Source organism: Hypanus sabinus, unplaced genomic scaffold (genome assembly GCF_030144855.1).
Source record: "Hypanus sabinus isolate sHypSab1 unplaced genomic scaffold, sHypSab1.hap1 scaffold_663, whole genome shotgun sequence".
NCBI classification, from domain to species: domain Eukaryota; kingdom Metazoa; phylum Chordata; class Chondrichthyes; order Myliobatiformes; family Dasyatidae; genus Hypanus; species Hypanus sabinus.
Window position 1 is genome coordinate 187,501 of NW_026781517.1, and position 19,354 is coordinate 206,854.

Genomic DNA, 19,354 nt, shown 5'->3' on the forward strand with positions numbered 1-19,354 from the left:
CAGTGGTGGAGGCAGAAACACTAGTGAAATTTACGGGTCGACTTGACAGGTATATGAAGGTATTTACGGTAAAGGGTTATATGGGAGGCAGGGCTTAAGGGTCGGCACAACATTGTGGGCCGAAAAGCCTGTACTGTGCTGTATTGTTCTATGTTCTATTACCGAACCTTTCCCACACAAATGAGAAACTTTAGCTCTCTTCTGGTCGGCTGGCACATCATCTGTAGCTGTGACCATTTTATATGTCTCTGCCAGCATTCACGCAGTTTCAATACTAGCGTCCCAAATGCTTCCAGGGAATATGTTGTCAGGCCCTGGAGATTTAACCATCTATACTCACTTCAAGAGAGCAAGCACATGAGGGCCTTGACGGGCAGGATTAAGGAAAGACCCAGGCATGTGAACGACAAGAGGATAACACTTGAGAGAATAGGATCAATCAAGTGTGACAGTGGAATTGCGTGTATGGAACCGGACGAGATAGCAGAGGTACTTAATGAATGCTTTTCTTCAGTATTCACCGCGTATAAGGATCTTGGCGATTGCAAGGGTGATCGCACTGGTCTGAAAAGCTTGAGAATGTAGATATTAAGAAAGGGGATGTGCTGGAGCTTTACAAAGTATCAAGATGGATAAGTCACCGGGACCGGACTGGATATATCCCAGGCTCCTGTGGGAAGCAGGGGAGGAGATTGCTGAGCCTCTGGCAATGATCCTTGCATCATCAATGAGGACGGGAGAGGTTCCGGAGGATTGTAGGATTGCAGATGTTGTTCCCTTTTCAGGGATAGCTCGGGAAATTATAGGCTAGTGAGTCTGACTTCAGTGGTTGGCATGTTGATGGAGAGGATCCTGAGAGGCAGTATTTATGAACATTTGGAGAGGTAAAGTATGATTAGGAATAGTCAGCATGGCTTTGTCAAAAGCAGGTTGTGCCTTTCGCGCCTGATTGAATTTTTTTGAGGATGTGACTAAACATATTGACTAAAATAGAGCCGCAGATGTAGTATGTATGGATTTTAGCAAAACATTTGATAAGGCAAAAATAAAGCATAAATACTGCCTCTCAGGATCCTCTCCATCAACATGCCAACCACTGAAGTCAGACTCACTAGCCTATAATTTCCCGAGCTATCCCTGAAAAGGGAACAACATCTGCAAGACGTAATAAGAAATTAAGATGGCATGGGATCCAAGGGGACATGGCTTTGTGGATCCAGAAGTGGCTTGCCCACAGGAGGCAAAGAGTGGTTGTAGACGGGTCATATTCTACATGGAGGCCGGTGACAGTGGTGTGCCTCAGGGATCTGTTCTGGGACACCTACTCTTTGTGATTTTTGTAAGTGACCTTGGTAAGGAATTATAGGGATAGATTAGCAAATGTGCTGATGACTCAAAGGTTGGGCGTGTTATGGATAGTGTGGAGGGCTGTCAGAGGTTACAACGGGATTTGGATAGGATGCAAAACTGGACGGAGGTCTGGTAGATGGAGTTCAACCCAGATAAGTGCGAGGTGTTTCATTTTAGTAGGTCAAATATGATGGCAGAATTTAGCATTAATAGTAAGACTCTTGGCAGTGTGCCAGATCAGCGGGATCTTGGGATCCGAGGGCACTCAAAGCTGCTACGCAGGTTGACTTTGTGGTTCAGAAGGCCTGCAGTGTATTGGCCTTCATTAATCGTGGAATTGAATTTAGGAGCCGACAGCTAATGTTGCAGCTATGTAGGACCCTGGTCCGACCCACATGGAGCACTGTGCTCAGTTTTGATCGCGTCACTATGGGAAGTACGTGGAAACCACAGAAAGGGTGTAGAGGAGATTTGCAAGGATGATGCTTGGATTGGGGAGCGTGCCTTACGAGAATAGCTTGAGTGAACTCGCCCTTTTCTCCTTGGAGCGAAGGAGGACGAGAGGTGCCCTGATAGACGTGTACAAGATAAAGAGAGGCCTTGATCGTGTGAATAGTAAGAGGATTTTCCCCAGGGCTGAAACGGCTAGAACGAGAGAACATTGTTTTAAGGTGCTTGGAAGTGGGTATAGAAGAGATGTCAGGGGTAAGTTTTTGCACAGTGGTGAGCGCGTGGAATGAGCTGCCGGCAGCGGTGGTGGACGCGGAAACGATACGGTTATTTAAGAGACTCCTGCAGGGGGACATGGAGCTTAGGAAAATAGAGGACTTTTGCTGAATCCTAGGTCGTTCGAAGGTACATGTTGGGCACAGCTTCGTGGGCCGAAGGGCCGGTATTGTGCTGTAACTTTTCTATCTTTCTATGTTTCTATGTGTTGCCTCATCAGGACCATAAATTCTCAACAGCACATCCTTCCTTTTATATTACAATCCTCTTGAATTGGTTGCAAAGATCGCATTTGCCTTCTTCACCGCCGACTCGGCCTGTAAATTAACCTGCAGGAAAACTACACACGCACCCCCACGTATCTTTGCACCTATTTTTAAAAATTACTTTCGGCCCCTCTTGTCCATTACTATTTCAGAGAAATTGCAGGGCAGGTAGACATGTGGTACAGTTATATTGTGAGGTTAAAGTCCTCCTTATCTTGCTGGCCACCGTTCATTTTGCTTATAACAACAGAACGGAAACCGTCCTTAAGCCTGGTTGCAGTGTTTTCCATTTTTTTTAAACTTCTACCCAAGTGGGATGTCAGACTGTCCCTGGATGTGAGGTTATGCTGGGCCTGCTTTACCAATCACACAGGAATTGCAGGCACAGTCCATGGTGGGCAGATTGGTTTCTATGATGTCCTCAGCTGTCCACAGCTCTCTGCAGTTCCTTGCACTTACGAGTAAAACAGGAGCCGTATGAACGCGTGAAGAATCCTGTTGGGATGCTCTCTATGGTAGGTTGATGAAATTTACTGAGGGGCAGAGGTCACAATTCAAAGTTCCCGTTGCTTGTTCTATCTCTATCGTTCCATTCGATTTTAATTTAGTATCTGTGCATTCCTGGAGGACCATCTTTGATTGTCATCGATGCTTTCTCCCACATGGTTCCATCAGCTCACTCCATGCCGATTTTGTTCAAAATCTGTCCAGATTGTATCTCTTCAAGTTAATGATACATATCAACTATCTTGCCCAACCTCTGTCCAATCTATTTCCCTCCACATCAATGAAATATATCAACTATCTTTTTCAAACGCTGTCCAGTCTGTATCCTACCACCTCAATATCAGCTATAGCTCTGTGCATTTTATTTGTCTCTGACAGTGTTCGAGCAGTTTCTGCACTGGCCTCCCACAAGGTCCAAAGGAACAACTTGTCAGGCCCCGGGGATTTGTCCATTCTAATTCAGCAAGCACCTGTTCTGTAATCCGCATACAATCTAGAACAAGACTAGCTTTTCCCGATTTCTATAATCTCTGTAACTGTCTCCCAGGTAAATACAGGCATTCAAAAATCATTGAAGATCTACCCCATCCCTTTCGGTTCCTTGACTAGATAGCACAATGTTCTTTTTCGACAATTAATTGGGCACTACGAAACAGTACATGAGGCTCAATAAATTATTCCCCCGGCAAACTCTCTGTATCCGAGGGAATGTGCTCATTCCAGTTGTTGTTTACAAAGTTCACAAGAGTGATTCTAGATTGAAAAGGTTTTATGTATGAGGAGCATCTGGTGTTTCTGGGCCTGATCTCAATGGAGGGGTGATGATTGTGGGAACAGGAACCTCGATGAAATCCTGAGGTCCGGATAGAGCGGATAGGAACAAGATATATTCAACAGTAGGGGAGTCTAGTAACTGAGGTTACAATCTCAATATATTCAGCTGTTTCTGCAGACCTTCCCTTCCATCATTCTGTCCAGTAGCAGAATCTGAATTGAACATGAATCAATGCCTGGAGTTGATCATAGATATAAGCTATTGGCAGTCACAAGAACATGATGGAATTTTAGCCACTTAATTGAACAAAGAAGTACACCTTATGGTTATCACCATGTGATATACTTTGTGAATATCCGATAGTTGCCATTTGAAGCAGATAGGCCGCATCCAACAACGTGTTTTGATTTTGGAACAGCTTCTGCACTGCTGGAAGTTCTGAAGAGATGGAAATGCCAACAGATTTAATGGATACACCTCGCAGCAGGGTTAAAACAACCACTGGAATTTTAGCTTCCCCATTACAAAATGGCTGAAAGGCCAGTATTCATGCTTGTCATAACGAAACTCAGAGCATGTGAGGTCGAGTTCCTTATTTCCTATTTTCCCTTAGTTCTGCTCAGCCACTTCCTCCATCACCAGAGTAACAGCCCACCACAGCTGCAAGGAGTATTGAACATTTTTATGGCTCTCTGGTCACTGCCCTTCAGCGGAGAGACAGTGACTTCAGGAGTCAGTGTGGATCTCCCCCAATGTTTTTCGCTCCATGCGTACAGAAGCACGCTGATCTTCAGAAGTTCGCTTGTCCAGTTATTGTGGCAGTAGGGAAACAACAGGTTTTCTCAAATAAATATACTGCCACCAAATAGTTTGTTACTCGTGGAAATGTGCTCATTACAATAATTGTTTATAATAATGATTTCTGGATTGAAAAGCTTAATGTATTTGAAGCATTTGCTGACCCTGGGCCTGTTCTCAAATGGATGATGGGGCACGCTAGCGGAGGGAAACTCATTGAAACGTAGCAAATACTGATGACTCCATAGAGTGGACGGATAAAGATATTTTCATCAGGAGAGGTGTCTTGAAACAGAGAAAAAAAACCTCACAAACCACTGAGATGTATCTACAAGCCTTCTCCTCCACCATTCTATCCAGTAGTTGGGTCAGAATGCTGCCTGTATTGTCAACTGTACTTTTACGTTATTCAAAGCTACAAAAATTTGTCAGAATTTTTAATCGCTTAACTAAGCAAAGAAGGAAACTTCATGAATATCACCACAATGTGTTGTGTAATGTATTTTGTAAATAACAGATAACCGACTTTTGAAGCAGACTGACCGTATTTAATGACCAGCCTCAACACTGCTGCAAGTGTTGTGGAGAAGGAGCTAACAGCAGATTTACTGGATACTGGCATTTTGATTTCAACATTACAACATTGCTGAGTGTTCAATATTCATTGTGGTCATAAGGAAACTCAAAACATGTGAGGTTCAGAGTGTTACTTCCTTTTTCATTTACTTCTGGTGGGCCTCTTGCTCGGTTAGTAGGGTTCAAGGAGGGTTGAACATTTTATCGCACTGTAATCACTGTGCAGACACAGTAGCCTCAGAAACAGGGGTGGATTCCAGGATGCTTTGAGCACTTACTGTATGGAATATATGATGCCTGTGTTGGAATGAAGAGATGAGTAATGAATGTTGGGATTGCATTTGTGGAAATCATTTTAGGCTGCCACAAACATCTTGCAATCAGTCAATATTTATGCATCGATAGAAAAGGCAAATATGCTCCCTCCACTCAACAATAAAATAATCGACAAGTGTTTTCAGTTTACCTGCTGAAAGGTATCCGCGTCCGCGCTGTGACCCAAGGCCCGGAATTCAACCCCGATCCCCGTCCAGACAAAGCTTCCACCGGCTACTATTCCGTCATGGGTTGGTTCAGGAGTTTTAGTTTGTGAACTGGGCATAGCTGAGACACCGAATTACGTCAGCGGCAGCAAAGAGTCCTGGGCCAAGGTTATCATCCTGGGATGGGGACTCCAGGAATATAGTATTTGTAGTGTTTGGTGTTCGTCTGAGCTTGTTGCTACTACAGATGGCACTGGGCGTTCCTCTTTCCCCAATAAAGCAAACGTTTCGGACAGATGGGCATGGGCTGCGGGGAATTCTACGTGAGACGTGTGACGATCTGCGAATCTCTTGGGTCCAGGTTTTGACCCATATAAAATGGACCTGTCGGTCAAGCTGCCCGGGCGGATGAAGTGATGAGTTAGTATTGATGTTCTGTGCTCAGCTGTTTAGTTCTGGAGTTCCTTTGGAAGCAAAGAAGAGAACGAGTTACCTCTCCTTCCCTCGCAGTGAGACGCTGTGAGTTAATGGGCTGCTCCGTGTTTGCAGCAGTAAGCATGGACCGGGGTTTAGTGTTCAATCCGTGTTTGGAAAGTCCCTCTCACTGTCCCCCGTCTCTCAGCTAGTGGGAGTCAAACAGAAACTCCAGAAGGAGAAGCTAAAGGCAGAGGTATCAGTATTACAGAAGTACCAGCATTACAGTGGTGTACAGGGAATTACCGAGGCAGGAGAGGGGAATTGGCCAGAATTGATGGGAAACGGTCACTCGCAGGGATGGTAACAGAGCAGCAATTTGTGGGATGCTGGAGGATTGGTAATGTTGTTAAAACAAACAGAAAACAAAAGGCAACAATAAGTCATTAAGAAGGTAAAGGTGAACCACCAAAGAAAACGAACCTATAATAGTAAAGATGTTACTGAACGTTTCTTCAGATACATAAAGTGTAACAGAGAAGCACGGCTGGATATCAGAACGCTGGAAAACGACACTGGAGAGGTAGTAAATGGGGACAGGAATGGCGGCCGAACTGAATAAGTATTTTTCACCAGCCTTCATGGAGGAAGACACCAGCAGTATATTGGAAGCTCCAGGTGTCGGGGGCATTAAATGTGTGAAGTTAACATAACTAGAGAGAGGTTTCTTGGGAAACTCAAAGGTCTGAATTTAGATATGTCACCTGGACTAGGTGGCGTGTACACAAGAATTTTAAAAGTGGTGGCTGAAGAGATCGTGAGACATCAATAAAGTTCTTTCAAGAATCACTAGCTTCTGTAATGGTTCTGAGAGACTGGAAAATTGCAAATGTTACTTCACTCTTCAAGAAAGGAATGGGAACGAAGAGAACCCATCTGTCCGTTTGTCTGACCTCAGTGTTTAGGAAGGTATAGGAGCCGATGATTAAGGATGTCGTCTCAGGGTACTTGGAGACCCGTCATAAAATAGGCCGTAGAGGGCATGATTCCTCAAGGGAAAATCATGCCTGACAAATCTTTGAAGAAATAATAAGCCTGATAGACAAAGGTGAATCGGTTGATGCTGTGCATTTGGATTTTCAGAAAGTCTTTGTTACGCTGCCACACATAAGGTTGCTTAACAAGCTACGAGATCATAGTATTACAAGAAAGATTCTGACGTGGATAAAGCAGTGGTTGGTTGGAAAGGGGCAAAGCCTGGGAATAAAATAATCATTTTCTGGATTGCTCCCAGTGACCAGTGATACTCCACAGTGTCTGTTTTGGGACCGATTCTTTTACGTCATATGTTAATGATTTGGACAATGGAATTGATGGCTTTGTTGCAATGTTTGCAGATAGTATGAAGATAGTTCGAGGTGCATGAGGTTTCGAGGAATTAGAAAGGCTACAGAAGGTCATTGACAGATTAGGAAAATGGGCAAAGGAATGGAATACAGTTTGGAGAAGTGTATAGTCGTGCAGTTCGGTAGACGAAATGAAAGTCTTAGTTATTTTCTAAATACAAAAGAAAACTATGGTGCCAACGGACTTGGGGATCATTGTGCAGGATTCCCTAAAGGTGAATTTGCAGGTTGAGTCTGTGATGAGGAAGGCAAATGCGATGTTCGCTTTCATCCCAAGAGGAATAGAATATAAAAGCAAGGATGTCATGTTGAAACTTTATGAAGCACTTGGAGTGTTCTGAGCAGGTTTAGGCCTCTTAACTTCAAAAGGAAAGTGCTGAATCTGTAGAGGCTTTGCCGCAGATGTAGTATGTATGGATTTTAAAAAAACATTTGATAAGGTACCCATGCAAGGCGTAATGAGAAAGTAAGATGGCATGGGATCCAAGGGGACATGGCTTTGTGGGTCCAGAAGTGGCTTGCCCACAGGAGGCAAAGAGTGGTTGTAGACGGGTCATATTCTACATGGAGGCCGGTGACAGTGGTGTGCCTCAGGGATCCGTTCTGGGACACCTACTCTTTGTGATTTTTATAAATGACCTTGGTGAGGAATTAGAGGGATAGATTAGCAAATGTGCTGATGACACAAAGGTTGGGTGTGTTATGGATAGTGTGGAGTGCTGTCAGAGGTTACAACGGGATTTGGATAGGATGCAAAACTGGGCTGAGAAGTGGCAGATGGAGTTCAACCCAGAAAAGTGCGAGGTGTTTCATTTTAGTAGGTCAAATATGATGGCAGAATTTTGCATTAATAGTAAGACTCTTGGCAGTGTGCTAGATCAGTGGGATCTTGGGATCCGAGGACACTCAAAGCTGCAACGCAGGTTGACGTTGTGATTCAGAAGGCATGCGGTGTATTGGCCTTCATTAATCGTGGAATTGAATTTAGGAGCCGACAGCTAATGTTGCGGCTATATAGGACCCTGGTCAGATCCACTTGGAGTGCTGTGCTCAGTTTTGATCGCGTCACTATGGGAAGTACGTGGAAACCACAGAAAGGGTGCAGAGGAGATTTGCAAGGATGATGCTTGGATTGGGGAGCGTGCCTTATGAGAATAGCTTGAGTGAACTCGGCCTTTTCTCCTCGGAGCGATGGAGGACGAGAGGTGCCCTGATAGACGTGTACAAGATAAAGAGAGGCCTTGATCGTGTGAATAGTAAGAGGCTTTTCCCCAGGGCTGAAACGGCTAGAACGAGAGAACATAGTTTTAAGGTGCTTGGAAGTGGGTACAGAAGAGATGTCAGGGGTAAGTTTTTGCACAGTGGTGAGTGCGTGGAATGAGCTGCCGGCAGCGGTCGTGGACGAGGAAACGATACGGTTATTTAAGAGACTCCTGCAGGGGGACATGGAGCTCAGGAAAATAGAGGACTTTTGGTGAAGCCCAGGTCGTTCGAAGGTACATGTTGGGCACAGCTTCGTGGGCCGAAGGGCCTGTATTAACCATAACCATATAACCATATAACAATCACAGCACGGAAACAGGCCATCTTGGCCCTCCTAGTCCGTGCCGAACCCTTAATCTCACCTAGTCCCACCTACCCGCACTCAGCCCATAACCCTCCACTCCTTTCCTGTCCATATACTTATCCAATTTTACCTTAAATGTCACAACTGAACTGGCCTCTACTACTTCTACAGGAAGCTCAGGATGTATTGTGCTGTAACTTTTCTATCTTTCTATGTTTCTATATGTTGCCTCATCAGGACTTCATAAATTCTCAACAGCACATCCTTCCTTTTATATTACAATCCTCTTGAATTGATTGCAAAGATCGCATTTGCCTTCTTCACCGCCGACTCGGCCTGTATCTCTTCAAGTTAATGATAAATATCAACCATCTTGTCCACCCTCAGTCCAATATATTTCCCTCCACATCAATGAAATATATCAACCATCTTTTTCAACCTCTGTCCAGTCTGTATCCCACCAGCTCAATGATATATATCAACCATCTTTTTCAAACTCTGTCCAGACTGTATCCCACCACCTCAATATCAGCTATAGCTCTGTGCATTTTATTTGTCTCTGACAGTGTTCGAGCAGTTTCTGCACTGGCCTCCCACAAGGTCCAAGGGAACAACTTGTCAGGCCCGGGGGATTTGTCCATTCTAATTCAGCAAGCACCTGTTCTGTAATCCGCATACAATCTATAACAAGACTAACTTTTCCCGATTTCTATAGTCTCTGTATCTGTCTCCCAGGTAAATAAAGGCATTCAAAAATCATGGAAGATCTACCCCATCCCTTTCGGTTCCTTGACCAGATAGCACAATGTTCTTTTTTGACAATTAATTGGGCACTACGAAACAGTACATGAGGCTCAATAAATTATTCCCCCGGCAAACTGTCTGTATCCGAGGGAATGTGCTCATTAAAGCTGTTGTTTACAATGTTCACAAGAGTGATTCTAGATTGAAAAGGTTTTATGTATGAGGAGCAACTGGTGTTTCTGGGCCTGATCTCAATGGAGGGGTGATGACTGTGGGAACAGGAACCTCCATGAAATCCTGAGGTCCGGATGGAGCGGATAGGAACAAGATGTATTCAACAGTAGGGGAGTCTAGTAACTGAGGTTACAATCTCAATATATTCAGTTGTTTCTGCAGACCTTCCCTTCCGTCATTCTGTCCAGTAGCAGGATCTGAATTGAACATGAATCAATGCCTGGAGTTGATCATAGATATAAGCTATTGGCAGTCACAAGAACATGATGGAATTTTAGCCACTTAATTGAACAAAGAAGTACACTTTATGGTTATCACCATGTGATATACTTTGTGAATATCCGATAGTTGCCATTTGAAGCAGATAGGCCGCATCCAACAACGTGTTTTGTTTTTGGAACAGCTTCCGCACTGCTGGAGGTTCTGTAGAGATGGAAATACCAACAGATTTAATGGATACACCTCGGAGCAGGATTAAAACAACCACTGGAATTTTAGCTTCCCCATTACAAAATGGCTGAGAGGCCAGTATTCATGTTTGTCATAATGAAACTCAGAGCATGTGAGGTCGAGTTCCTTATTTCCTATTTTCCTTTAGTTCTGCTCAGCCGCTTCCTCCATCAGCAGAGTAACAGCCCACCACAGCTGCAAGGAGTATTGAACATTTTTTGGCTCTCTGGTCATTGCCCTTCAGCGGAGAGACAGTGACTTCAGGAGGCAGTGTGGATGCGAGGATGCCTTCAGCATTCACTGTATGGAAAATATGATGTTTATATTGGAATAAAGAGATAACGAATGAATGTTGGGATTGCATTTATGCAAATCTCTTCAGGACGCCACAAACATCTTGCAGTCAGCCAATATGTGTGCTGACATATTGCACATTTTGCTGACATAAAGGCAAAATCCTGCACTGAGTTTCCAGTGATTTATTTTCAATTTTATATTAAAAGCATTTTCTTACTGTTTCACTACGGGATATCTTACTATCTTTCCTTTCAGTTAGTCCTGACGAAGTGTCTCGGCCCGGAACGTCGACAGCTCTGCTCCCTATAGATGCTGCCCGGCCTGCTGTGTTCCACCAGCATTTTGTGTGTGTTGTTTGAATTTCCAGCATCTGCAGATTTCCTTGTGTTTGCATTTTAATTCTGATTCCCATTCAGATATCTCGATCAATGGCATCCTCTTGTGCCAAGATGAGACCGTCCTCAGGGTGGAGGAGCAACACCTTATATTCCATCTGGGTACCCTCCAACCTGATTGTATGAATATTGAATTCTCCTTCCACTAAACAAATCCCCCCCACACCAAAAACCTTCTCTATTCCCTACTCTGAACTTTCATTTCTGCTCACCAGCTTGTTATTGCTCCCAGGTCCCCTCCATCCCTTTCTCCTATTGACAACTCTCCGATTCTTTCATCTTCAGCCCTTAACCACCTATCACCTGCTAGCTCGCCTCTTACCCCTCACTTACCTATTCATTCAGATATCTTCCCCCTCCCGCATCAGTAATGAAGAAGGCTCTTTGCCCAAAATGACGAACGGTCTACTCTTTTCCTTAGATACAGCCTGTTGTGCTGAATTCCTTCAGCATTTTGCGTGTATTGCTTTGAATTTCCAGTGTCTGCAAGCTTTCTTGTGTTTAAGTGTAGTAATTACCGTAACAATTATTTGGGTTTTGTTGAGATTGTACCTGGAATATTGTGTAAAATCCCGTTCTCCATACTAACACGGGTTATCCAGACCAGAACAAACTGCCGGAGGAACCATGGACGTCCAGTGTAGTTTCTCCTTTGGCTCCTCCCACTTCCGCCAAACCAACGGTGTCGCCATGGGCACCCGCATGGGTTCCAGTTATGCCTGCCTTTTTGTTGGCTTTGTGGAACAGTCCATGTTCCAAGTCTATACGTGTGTCCATCCCCCTCTTTTCCTTTGCTACATCGACGACTGCATTGGGTCTGCCTCCTGCACGCATGCTGAGCTCGTTGAATTCATTAACTTTGCCTCCAACTTTCACCCTGCCCTCAAATTTACCTGGTCCATTTCCGACACCTCCGTCCCCTTTCTTGATCTGCTGATATCTACTATAGGCCTACAGACTGTCAAGGCTACATGGACTATTCCTCTTCCCACCCTGTCTCTTGCAAAAATACTATCTCCTTCTCACAATCCTTCCGTCTCCGCCGCATCTGCTCTCAGGATGAGGCTTTTCATTCCAGGATGAAGGAGAGGTCTTCCTTTTTTACACAAAGGGGCTTCCCTTCTTCCACCATCAACTCTGCTCTCAAACGCATCTCTCCCATTTCCCGCACATCAGCCCTCACCCCATCCACCCGCCACCCCACTCGGGATAGGGCTCTCCTCGTCCTCACCTACCACGCCACCAGCCTCCAGGTCCAACGTATAATTCTTCGTAACTTCTGCCACCTCCAACGGGATCCCAGTACCAAACACATCTTTCCTTCCCCCCCCACTTTCTACTTTTTGCAGGGATTGCTCCCTACGCGACTCCCTTGTCCATTCGTACCCTCATCCCTTCCCGCCGATCTCCCTCCTGGCATTTATCCTTATAAACGGAACAAGTGCTACACCTGCCCTTACACTTCCTCCCTCACCAACATTCAGGGCCCCAGACAGTCCTTCCAGGTGAGGCGACACTTCACCTGTGAGTCGGCTGGTGTGGTATACTGCGTCCGGTGCTCCCGGTGTGGCCTTTTATATATTGGCGAGACCCGACGCAGACTGGGAGACCGTTTCGCAGAACACTTGCGCTCGGTCTGCCAGTGAAAGCCGGATCTCCCAGTGGCCACACATATTAATTCCACGTCCTATTCCCATTCTGATATGTCTATCCATGGCCTCCTCTACTGTCAAAATGAATCTAAACTCAGGTTGGAGGAACAACACCTTATATACCGGCTGGGTAGCCTCCAATCTGATGGCATGAGCATTGACTTCTCTAACTTCCGGTAATGCCCCTCCTCCCCTTCTTACCCCATCCCTGACATATTTAGATGTTTGCCTGTTCTCCATCTCCCTCTGGTGTTCCCCCCACTCCTTTCTTTCTCCCTAGGCCTCCCGAAAACATGATCCTTTCAGCTCGGTATCACTTTTACCAATCACCTTATCAGCTCTTAGCTTCATCCCACCCCCTCCGGTCTTCTCCTATCATTTCGCAGTTCCCCCTCCCCTCACTACTTTTAAATCTCTTACTATCTTTCCTTTCAGTTAGTCCTGACGAAGGGTCTCCGCCCGAAACTTCGACAGTGCTTCTCCTTATAGATGCTGTCTGGCCTGCTGTGTTCCACCAGCATTTTGTGTGTGCTGTTTGAATTTCCAGCATTTGCAGATTTCCTCGTGTTTCCGCAACATGAAAGCCAGGACATCAACAGGATCCGGGACAGCTTCTTCCACCAGGCTATGAGAATGATTAATTCATGCTGACAAGATCGTATTTTAAGTTCTATTGTTGAACATACTATTTATTATAAAGTACTATAAATTGCACATTGCATATTTAGACGGAAACGTAAAGATTTTTACTCATGTATATGAAGGATGTAAGTGTAACTATCTTGGTCAACCATTGTCCAGCCTGTATCCCACCACGTCAAAGATATATATATATATATATATATATACACACCATCTTGGTCAACATCTGTCCAGCCTGTATCCCATCAACAATCTCTCTTCTGCCGTTGTCTTCATTATGACGTATTTTTGACTCACTGAGTTGATACTGAAATCGGTGTTTGTACCTGGAACTACTGGAGGGTTTATTGAATACAGCACGGAATAAGTTAAAGACAGCCATTGCGATTTTCGCTTGAAAGTTAAAATGTCTGCTGTATTAATCGTTGTCGGAAGGAGGGTTGGAAGCAGAGAATACAGATTGATAGTGGGGTGGGATGGATGTTGTGAGCATTGACTGCATTATCCCTGTATTGGATTGAAGAGAAAACTAATGAATATTGGTATTACATTTGTGCTAATTTGTTCTGACCGTCACAAATATCGTGTAATCAGTTAATAGTTGTGCATCATTTAAAGTAAAAAGAGAAAATGGTGGAAATCTTCAGCAGATCGGGCAGCGTCTTGGACAGTCCCGGTTCAGATACTGGGTCTTCCACAGTTTCTCTTTCCACACATCCAATCTGATGTACCGAGTTTCCAACACATGACTTTCAATTTTACATTTAAAATGTTTTATTCCTATTAGCCTGCAGGAAATGTGACGGGCAATTGTGCTGGGCAAGATCTCATTTAACAATAGCATAATGATAAAATGTGCTCAGTTTATCTGGAGGAGACAATGTGTAACATTATACCCGCCTGCTGTTGCCCCGCGCCCAGGTTTTCCAGCCCGATCTCTGGCCCGGTCAGAGGTTCATCAGGTCCCCGTTCTGACACAGGCTGATGTCGGAGTGTTGGTGTTTGAAGTCTGAATGGCCGAGACACTGCAGCATATTACTGGCAACAAGGAGTCCTGGGCGAGTTGCTGCTTGAGCTGTAACCCTGGGAAACATTGGGCCCATGTAGCTGTCAGTATCGGGGATTTGACCCAGGTCAATACTTCCACAGATGGGGGCTGGATGTTCCTCCTTTCACAATGAATCAAAAGCCTCGGGGTGCCGGGCATTGGCTATGGGGAAATTTCTGATTACACCACGCAGTGTGAGATGCGGGGACGATGTGTGAGGATTCGGGGGTCGGTGAGTGGCAGATTCAGCTGTGTGACCCTGTGAGGTTAGGTCCTGGGATATCACCGTTTTAGATCCAAGTACAATGGCCCCGGGGTTCAAGCTGCCCGGGTTTATGAGGTTTTGAGCCAGTATTTCTGTTCTGGGCTCAGATGTTTGTTTCGGGAGTTTCTGTGGAAGAAATGACTGCCACACCGAGGAGAGGATGAGTTACCATCCCATCCCTCACAGTGAGAGGCTGTGAGTAAATGGGCTGTACCGTGTTTGCAACAGTAGAAATAGACCCGTGAGTTTGGTGTTCAAACTGTGTTTGGAAATCGCCCCTCTTTGTCTCCTGTCTGCCAATCGTTGGAAATGAAGCAGATGTGTTCAGTACAACTGTGGCTCACGTGGTTCACAGGAGTAATCTCAGGAACGAGAGGGTTTCTGTACGAGGGGTGATTGATAAGTCTGTGGCCTGTGGTGGATGGAGGAGTTATTAACTTCAAACTTTATGTATGATCACTCAAAGAGTTGATCTGAATGTGCATGTAACGAGAGCTGTATAACTCGTCTCCTTCTACCTTAGGCCATGAACATATCAATCACCCTTACTGTCGACCAACTCTGGAGGTCCAAGTTGTCGAATTCTGCAAAGAAGGGATCCGTTTGCTCCACGACCGCTGGACTGAGCGTGTAAATGTAGGCGGGGACTATGTCGAAAAATGAACGTGCTGGGTTTTCTAAAATGGACTCCTTCTACCTTGGGCCACGAACGTATCAACCACCGCTCGTATGAAAGACATTTGATGACTCTGAGCCTGTACTCTATTGAGTTCAGAAGTACAGAGGTGGACGGGATCTTATTTAAACCCACAGAATACTGAACAGCCTGGAGACAGTGGACACGTGGAGGATGTTTCCATCAGTCTGGGGTCTGAGAGGACAGCCTCGGAATAATCAAGCTTCCCTTTAAAACTGAGAGTAACTTCTCCAGCCAAAGAGTGCTCGATCTGTGGAGTTTGTTGCAACAGATGGTGATTGGGGCTGTCACTGGATATATTTCCGGCAGAGGTTAATATATTATTGATCGCTAACTATTGTCATTTTTTGTTAGGCAGAACTATCAGAGGATTATTGAATACAGCATGTTAAAAGCAGACTTCACAATTTTAGATTCTTCATTTCAAAATGGCTGCAGTGTTAACCTTTATCAAAATTACACTCACAGCATACGATGTTGAGTTTGTTATTTCCCTTTTCGGTTATTTTCGGTGAGCCACTTCCTCCGTTTCCAGGGTAACGGCCCACCAGAGCTGCAAGAAGAGTTGCACAATGTTTTTATCGCTCTGTGGTCACCGCCTCTCAGCGCAGAGGCAGTGGCCTCGGGAGCAAATGTAACAGAGTGATAGTGGGAGGAAAGGATGCTGTGAGCATTGGCTGTATGGAATGAACTGAGAACATAGAATCAGAGAAACATAGAGAACCCATAGCATAATACACAGGCCCTTCGTCCAACAGTGCTCTCCCAAACATGAACATACGTTAGAGATCTCCTAGGGTTAACCACCATCCCTCTTCTTTTTATCTCCATGTACCGATCCAGAAGTCTCTTTAAAGGCCCTGATGTATCCGCCTCCACCACCGTCGCCGGCAGCCCATTCCACGCACTCACCACTCTCTGCCTAAAGTACTTACCCCTGACATTGCCTCTGTAACTTCTCCCCAAGCATCTTAAAACTGTGCCCTCTCGTGTTAGCCATTTCAGCCCTGAGAAAAAGCCTCTGCCTATCCACACGATCTATGCCTCTCATCATCTTATACACCTCTGTTAGGTCACCTCTCATCCTCCATCTGTCCAAGAAGAAAAGGCCAAGTTCACTCTCCTGTTCTCATAAGGCATGCTCCGCAATCCAGAGAAATCCTTGTAAATCTCCTCTGCACCCTTTCTATAGCTTCCACACCCTTACTGTAGTGAGGCGAACAGCACAGTACTCCAAGTGGGGTCTAACCAGGGTCCTATATAGCAGTAACATTACCTCTTGGCACTTGAACTGAATCACTAGGTTGATGAAGGCCAATACACCGTGTGCCTTCTGAACCACACAGTCAGTCTGCGCAAATGAAATCAGACCCCAAGATTCCTCTGATCCTCCACACTGCCAAGAGTCTTACAATTCATACTATATTCTGCCATCGTATTTACCTTCTAAAGTGAACCACCTCACACTTGTCTGGATCAGACTCCATCTTCCACTTCTCAGCCCAGTTTCGCTTCCAATCGGGGTCCTGCTATAACCTCGACAGCCCTCCACACTATCCACAATACCTCTGACCTTTGGCTCATCAGTAAATGTACTGACCTATCCCTCCACTTCCTCATCCAGGTCCTTTATAAAACTGACGAAGAAAAGTGGTGCCAAAACAGATCCCTGAGGAACAGCACTAGTCAGCGACGTCCAGGCAGAATATGACCCATCTACCAACAATTTTGTGTTCTGTGGGAAAAGCCATTTCTGAATCCACAAAGCAAAGTCCGCTTGGATCCCATGCCTCCTTACTTTCTTAATAAGCCTCGCATGGGGTACCTTATCAAGTGCCTTGCTGAAATCCATATACACGACATCAACTGCTCTACCTCCATAAATGTGTTTAGTCACATCCTCAGAAAATTCAATCAGGCCGGTAAGGCACGAGCTGCCCTTGACAAAGCCAAGCTGACTATTCCTGATCATGTTATGCCTCTCCAAATGTTCATAAATTCATGAAACAGGGCATGTGAAGTTGAATTCCTTACTTCCTATTTTCAGTTAGCTCTGCTGAGCCCGTTCCTCCATCACCTCCAAAAGCCCAGCAGAGCTCCAGAGTGTTGAACATATTTATCGCTCTCTGGTCACCGCCCCTCAGTGACCTCAGGAGCCGGTGTGGGTGCCCGGTTGCCTTGAGCATTCACTGTATGGAATATATAACGTTTCTATCGCAGTAAAGAGATAACTAATGAATGTGGGGATTGCATCCATGCAAATCTGTTTAGGAAGTCACAAACAGGATTCAACAGGGATCACTCCCTCCACAATTCCCTTGTTCATTCATCCCTCCTCACTAATCTTCTTCCAGATTCCTATCCCTGCATAAGCCTAAGTGCTACACCTACCGTACTCCTCCTCCCTCACCTCCATTCAGAAACACAGAGCAGTCCTTCCGGATGAGGCAACGCTTCATCTGCGAATCTATTGCTGGGGTCATCTAATGTGTCCCGTGCTCCCAATGCGGCCTCCTTCACACTGGTGAGACCCGCCATAAACTGGGAGACCGTTATTTTTTTACAATCTCTGTATCATCTGCCACAAGGGGGACTTTGCAGTGGCCAAACGTTTTAATTCTGATTCCCAATCCGACGTTTCGATCAGACCGCCCTCAGGGTGGAGGAGCAACACCTTAGTGATCGTTTTCACAAAAAAAAAAGGCCGGCAGATGTGTGGAGACGGAAGGGATGGAGGAAATATGGATCGGACAGAAACATGTGGCTGAGATGGGAGAGCAGCCGCCATCTTGTTGATGGTTAGAGGGGCTGAATGGCCTCCTCCTGCTGTTTTTCACTTGATGTTTCAGTGTTCCTGTCCAGTGAGGCTCCGGAGGAATGTGAATAGAAAAAAAAACTGTTTATAAACATAGAAGTGATTTCAATGAAACCTGCACAATTCCTTTCCGGGTGGGAATTGTATGTCATACCGGGATGGGAATCGAACCCTTAACTCTGAGAACCGGAAGATGGTGCCATGGGGACGGGAAAGATCCAGAGGGAAACACTAAAAACGTAGCTGGTAAATATGGAATAATGTGGGGAATGCGGCAGGTAGGTCGGACAGTGTGTGAGGGGCGAGGAGCAGAGTCACCGGTTTCTAGCTCCCATTTCAAACGCAGATCTGCAGCATCTCAGGTTTTCGCTTCCGAGGCCCCGCCCCCGCTCTCACAGTCTCCGGATGGGCGGGGGTTTTCTTTCCGTTCTCTGTTGAAGCTGATCGTCTGTGGGGAGCCGGTGGACGGATCTCGCTGCTCTCCGGACAAATTGATGAAGTTCTCATCGGTCAGTTTTGAGGCCGGTCACTGGGGTTGAACGCAACCGACAATTTCCCATCGGTGAGTACTGAAGTCGATCCCGGGGGCGGGGAACCTCATGTTGGGCAGAGAGTCCCGTTAACTTCCTCGAACTGGCGGCCTCGTCCCGCTTCCTGGATACAACCTGTCGTTGTCGGTCCGGGTTATGGGACCTTCACACCGAACCGCCTGAGATGAGCCGCCGCTCAGCCCCTGGTGTTCTGGTCCCAGGTCCGGGATGAGGTGGTGATGCCGAGACTGAACCCATCCATTAAGATGTACCTGGTGAACTTTACCTCCATCACCCGGCCCGCTATCGGATCCAAACTCCACCTGGATCGACGCTTGGAGACGATAATTGTTTTACATATTTCCAGCACACTGGAAGCGGCCGTTCGACCCGGTGTGTTCTTGCAGACAGAGGGTTAAATTAAGCCATCGCACCCTCGGGACACTGCTCCACGTGTATGAGAAGTTTCATCTTTCCCCGTTCAGACAGGACAGTAAGATCCAGATATATATCAACCTTCTTGTTCAACCTATGTCCAGCCTGTATCCCACTACCTCAATGATATATATCAACCGTCTTGTTCAACCTCTGTCCAGCCTGTATCCCACGACCTCAATGATATATATCAACCATCTTATTCAACCTCTGTCCAGTCTGTATGCCACCAGCACAATGATATATATCAACCTACTTGTTCAACCTCTATCTAGCATGTATC

General features: G+C 45.6%; 1 protein-coding gene across 2 annotated transcripts in view; it reads left to right on the top strand.

Moving 5' to 3' along the window:
- LOC132389808 (NACHT, LRR and PYD domains-containing protein 3-like) overlaps nt 1-19,354 on the top strand; it is a 63,970-nt gene that overhangs the window by 3,905 nt on the left and 40,711 nt on the right. The window contains exon 1 of one of the 2 annotated variants that reach the window (XM_059962358.1): nt 18,540-18,668. The exons of the other annotated variant lie outside the window; for it this stretch is intronic. The gene's annotated coding sequence lies outside the window, so the exon portion shown is untranslated. Of the gene's footprint in view, nt 1-18,539; nt 18,669-19,354 lie in introns of those variants that run through there. 2 annotated transcript variants of the gene reach the window in all.